Below are 6,457 nucleotides of genomic sequence, written 5' to 3' on the forward strand. Positions count from 1 at the left end.
ACAGCCCTTCCGGAAGTTCCAGTAAACCACGCCCACCCAGCAACCGGGCAGCGAACCGGTTACTGGGATTTTTGAATCCCACCCCTGGTTGTAGGAATAATATCCAGAAGGTGATAGGCTTTCATCCCTGGTGTAAATCATGCTAAGAGTAAAGAAAGTTTCCTTTTCCTTCTGGATAGTGTGCAACCTGGGCCTAGAAGGAAAAGATAGGTGGATCAAGTGGGGCAAGAATGAAAAGAAGAAGTCTTGTTCAGGCTTTCTCCAAATCTTGAGCCAATATTGTTTTGAATGAATATTGCTATATTTTTGTCATGCTTGCAGCTTTTCAAGGTATAGAAGGCTCTGCCCAGAGGGAAAAAAGAAAGGAAGTCTATTAAATGGAAGTCATGCCTCAAATTGTAACCAGCCCCTCCCTTTGCCCCAGACCTTCAATTCAATTCAATTCAAGCCTAGAGCTGATGCCTGGTAAGAGAAGAGGGAGATGCCTGAGGCAGATAAGGGCATGGTGGATAAGGCTACCTGTGAGACGTGCCAGTGGGAGGTGCTGGCAATGGAAATCGAGGTTATTTTCTGTCAAACCGGTTGCTAGGGAAATTACACATACCAGTATTTAGAATCATTGCAGAAAATAAAGAGAGAGCAGTAGAACAATCAATGGCGTTTTCCCGAAGCTGATCCTCCCTTGGGTTTTTTGCCTGTCAGAGAGGTTTGCTGCATAGAGATGCTAAATGCTTTCAGAAGGAAGAATTTTAAACTGAAATCCTCATCTGTAACTTTCCTTGTCTACCTCAGATTGAGAGACCTGACAGAGCAGAAAAAAAAGTAAATTCCTCATTAGGTTCTGTCAGCGTGTCCTCCCACTAAACCTCATGTATGTGTGGCAATGAAGGAGGAAGACTGAGAAAAAGTTATGGCATCCACATGTCATTCATTCATTCCTATTAGATATTCTTGTCAAAGTGAAATATTTTAACAAAAATATTAACTGCTTAAGTACAGCATTGAAGCAGTATGAGTTGATAGCACATGGATATGACTAGATTTACAGTAAGATGTAACATTGATTATTAACCAGAACTTTGATTAAAATTCTTGGATACTTGCTTTAAAGCCTTTTGGTGGTTTGATTTAGGTTGTTTGTAAGCTGCTTTTCAATTGCTTTTGTAGAAAAGTGTTAGGAATAAATGTCACGTATCAATTGAAAATATGTTTTCTTTAGAACGATTGTTTACTACAAAAGCAGTAGTATCCGCAGCATTGATAAAATGTCCAAGTTTGGGGAGGTATCCCCTCCAAAAAACAGTATTAGAAAAAGGTTTGCGGAGACAGACAGAACCTCAAATGTGGAGTAAGGAAGAAAGAGGATGAAACTAAAGAGGAGATGCAATGGAATGGAGAACCTTGGGGAAGGACAAAGCTTGCAGGTTGTCTAGAACTGTGAGGAGGAGCATCTCAACATTTTGTTACAGACTCATGTAGATTGAACTAAAGCCAAGCAATTATGTTTATGCACTTAATATCTGTTCAAGTTGCTAGCTGTTTTGTTGTTGAGATTTGATGTTTTTAACCTGGGTATTTAGTTGTAAACTTCCCAGAGTAACTGAAGGATAGAAGGAAAGAAGGAAGAAGAATTTCTGATTTATGCCCATGAGAAAACTATATTCTACCATACACAGCAGCGCCATATATGAAAAATGGCTATTACTCTACTGTGAATATCTAGACTTGTACATGCAGTATACCCTTTTAAAGAATTATTGCTTATGCTTTGAACTACTTGGCCATGGATGGTATTTTGCCCAATCCTTACCCACCTTTCCTTCACCTCAGGCTTTGCTCTTCTTTTTCTCTAAATCCTCCCTGAATCTGCAAAAGCTGTGCCAGACAGGTGGTCTTGGCAGCAAATTTCCAGATCTATAAGATAGTCAATGTTCAGGGACAATCACCTGAGTTAACTAAGGATCAAAAAGTACCTCAAGACAGGAGACAAACAGTAAAAGGATGCTGGAAGGAATTTGCAAAAAGCTGCTTTGTTTAAGCCTTCTAAACAAGACTGGACAAGAAAGTGAAGAAATACACCATAAGGAAGACTTCCGCACCTGCCCTTAGGGAGGAATGGCCTGACCAAAGAGCTCTTTTCTAACTTTAATCTCTGTGATCTCCAGTTAATCATCACCTGTGAAATCCTTGCTCTGAGGGAATGAGATAATTTCACTTGTGGCCAAAACATTCGTTAAATCTTTTTCTAATAAGAGGAGCTTCACATTCAACAACAAAGAAAGAAATAGGACTTTTTTTTCCAGCAAGCTGAAATCATACAGACTACCTAAAGTTAAAACACTGCAGTTTTATTTTCAACAGGTTAGCCTCATTTTACAACGGAAGCCCTTTTGCATTTCAGTCTTGATTTTTATAAACACTCTTATGCAGGCAAGTTTGTGCAATGAAATAGGGAAGTATTAGCATTGGTTCAAATCTTGAGGAGACTCACAATACCTTTTACGGTGAAATGATGATGAATGAGTGTTGGAAAAGGAGGCATGAAATGATTGATTCAGTTGTTCCAAGTTGTAACACCTTACCTCCCCATTACAACATACATGACTGAATGAATCTAGATGCAGAGACTGGAACAGGATTAGAATTCTGCACTTGGACTATCCTGTTTACTTTAAGTAATTTATTGTTAACTGCTCTTAATCCCACCAGATTGGATCATAACATAAGGATTATGACTGAGTTTTGTTTTGTTTGATAGGCTGTGTTTGTGTGCCTGTGAGTGAATCTCCAGCTCTAAAGCAAAGGAAGAAATCTAGGGTAAACGTAAAATAATATACACATCTGATGGATTAGCTGTCTCTTGTCCAGAAGTACCACACCTTGTAATTAGGGAGCCTGTTAGTCTCTGACAGAGGAATGCATTGGGCGTAGGCCCTCTTAGATTTACAGGCTTTGGGGCTTGTGAAGGAGCCTGAGCCCTTTTGGAGCTGTAAAGTTGATGAGGCTTTTATTTAAACTACAATGCTGTTTAGAAACTCTGGCAGTTCCCTGGGCAACACAGAATCAAACATTTTCTTGCTAGAACCCAAGGAAATTTAACATGTAACAAAAGACTACTGCAGCTTTCTGAGCCTATCATTTATAATTTTAATGACTCTTGATAACCAAAAGTTATCTGGTCAATAACGTCAGATCTGGGAAACCAACATCTACAGCTAGCGGGCACTTTTAATTAGAAATTGAACAGTGGCCTTTTCTTCTTTGGTGATTAAACTCCCTTTTTGTTTAGTCTCTTTTTGCTATTGTTAACTGGACGGCGCCTTTTCACTGCAATAGTACCAAGAATGATCAGACCTAATCATGAGTGTAGCCTTCTTGAATGCAGTGCTGTTCAGATCAGCTGCAAAGGCTATTTAGGAAATTCTCGGCATACTTGGACGGTTAGGAAAGGCTAGTAGAGCAGATAGAATAATCATTATTTTCAAATATGTTGGGTTAAAGCATTATCAAGGTAGCTAAAGAGGATGAGATTCATTGTTTAGCATACTCCCACACTGCAAGGATGAAATTATGTTGACACTTTACTTGCTAGGAAAAAGCCACATTAATAATGAAAAATATAATAATTGCTGTCAAAAAGCTTATAGGCCCATGATGCCCAATAATTTATAATCCTGCATACATTACTTTCCTGAAATTTCTGAATCAAGGACTTTGGGCACATTCTTAAAGATGCAGGGAAGCAACAAAGGAAATAAAGATACTAGCGAAATCTTTCTACTGCCAGAGGCTCATAATTTAATATGTGTAATGCCCAGAGGCAGTTTTTTTTTTAAAAAAATAGGCAATATTTTTCTCCTTGGGAATGATGATAGCAGTGGCAATTCTAAAATGACCATAGAAATATGGTCTCCTAATAATGCCATCTTCCATAGCGATATTTGGGAGGAAGCATGGCTACCCATTCCCAGGGGTGGGATTCTACAGGTTCTCACCTATTCGCTAGAACTGGTTGTGAACTTTCTAAGCGGTTTGAAGAATCGGTTGTTGGAAGAAATCTTTTTTTTCCCCACCCTTCTTCCATTCTTGGCAGTATGCCTAGACTTACTGTCTCCAAAGGAGGTGTGTTTTTTTTTTCCTGGTACTTTCTTTAAGGGGAAAGGCTGTTTTAAGCTTTTTACACTGCTGTTGGGAGGAAATACTCCCTTGTTGGAGTTAGCACTTTGAAAAAATAATTGAATAACGAAGCAGAGCTGCCAGAAAGAAGCTTTTAATGACAAGGAACCAAGATGAGTGACATTCAGCAAGGCTTCTTGACTAGCTAGAAAGATTGACATTTGAATGTGAGTTTACATACCCTTTTTGAGTTTTGGTCTAAAACTGGAGACCACTCAAAGTTACAGTGGCACTGAAAAAAGTGACTTATGACCATTTTTCACACTTACGACTGTTGCAGCATCCCCACTGTCATGAGAGGCCAGGCGAGGAGAAGTGCCCCTTGATGTGAGTGACGTCGAGTTGGCCACACCCACCCAGTCACATGACCAGCAAGTCACACCCACTAACTAAGTCACGCCCACAGAACCAGTTGTTAAAAAAATTGAATCCCACCCCTGCCCATTTCCAACTCATTTCTGGCAAAACAGTAACTGTATCTTCTTCCCCCCTAAGTATCAAAAAGAAATTAAGGAAAAGAAGGAGAAAAAAGCCACTGGATCTATCCTACTTTGCCCAAATTGGCTATATTTTAATTGCCCTACACCTAATAGTGAATGGCATTCTATGTGTGAAAATCAGCGACTAGTTTGGCCCTAAATGCCTGTTTCAATCAAAGCAAAGCAAAACCCCCTACTTCATCTACAAAAGAGTAGCTTTCAGCTTCTCGGCTTCTCTTTTGCAATAGCCATTAGTTGCCATCTTGTCAAAAACTTGCTCCATGGATCTCTGCAAAACTATCCTCATTATGTCACATGGACCAGGAATTTGCATATGATTCCTGTTCTTTCTATATGGAAACCTTGAGATAACCTCTGTACATTTTGCTGATCTTGGTTTTAGCTTCAAGGACTAGGGTTTGAAGTTGAAGAATGACCCATAGAGTCAGCGGTGGACCGCCGGCGGTTCGGACCAGTTCTAGCAAACTGGTAGTTCCAACCATCAACTGGCCCCACCCACCCATCCTCCCCCCTCCTATCCTGCCCTATATTTCCGTCTTTCTTGCTCAGTTGATTGTGTGATACAGCGAATTTCCACACCTCAGCTATTCTACTTACCGGGGCTGCCCTAGAAGGTAAGCAGTTAAGCTTCAAATTCGTGTATTTTGAATGCTCTTGCACGCGCTCACAGAACCATTGTTAAACCAGTTGCAAACCACCACTGCGTATAGTTAACTGCTTCTTATTCATTATTTCAGTCTTTTAAAATGCTTGATTTGCAGCTTGAATTGTTGTAGCTACTGTATCCTACATATCTAGGACAATGCCAGATTAAGGAGATACCTACTCATTGGTTATGAAGGTCTTGTATATCTCAACATAATACTTAAGGCAGTTTGGTTTTACTTTATTTTAAATTAATTCCCAGAGTTTTGAAGGGTAGTTTATTACAGACACTCCCATATGGCTAGTCCACACACACAAAAAAAACTTTTATTTTTCTGGCAAGCTTTCTTTATCTTTCTACCACAAATGTATGGCACATGGAGATTTAGCAGTTGTAGTTTTCCATGACATTTGTTGTCATGCTGGGAAATGTTTTACCAATTGAATCCATGTCTGTTATATTCCTGCAAAAGAAATAGATTTCCTGCTGGGTAAAAAAAGATGGCAACCCTATACTGCTGTGAATTTTCTGTTGGAAATACACCTTTCTCTTCAGTACAGTGTGATGGCCATCTGTGTGAACAGAAGGAATGGAGACAAATTTTATTGGCTTTGCATTTTAATGGAAACTTATCTAATTCATACTTTCCAAACCAATTAATGAAGTGAAATTGGTTCTCATTTGATATTCACATTTTGCCAAAGTTTGATGCAGTTTTCCAGTTAAAAATGTATACAAAAATTATATATCTTTATGTATTTGGGGGCCTCTTTTCATTAAAAATAATGCCAATGGGATTTTTTTTACAACTCTATTTATCTGTGAAAATAATATCTATAGAATGCATGATATATGGAGAAATGGGTTGTAAAATGTATAGGTGTACAAAATTGTGTTAAAATTACAGATTTCAGGAAAATTGTGCTCAAGAATTTGTAAAACTTTATTTTTAAAAAATAAAAAAAATATGTGCCAAACAAGTATTATAGGAAGCAGAATGCATAGATTGTAAAACAAACCAAAAGCGATTGGTTCATATATAGTTCATATGACCTGTCAAGAACTGAAGGGTCAAGTAAATTTGATCTGGAGACAATATTGTTAAAATATAAATTCTATGTAAGGAAAATAGTCC

Source organism: Pseudonaja textilis, chromosome 1 (genome assembly GCF_049901715.1).
Source record: "Pseudonaja textilis isolate UNSWEBS1 chromosome 1, rPseTex1.2, whole genome shotgun sequence".
NCBI classification, from domain to species: Eukaryota; Metazoa; Chordata; class Lepidosauria; order Squamata; family Elapidae; genus Pseudonaja; species Pseudonaja textilis.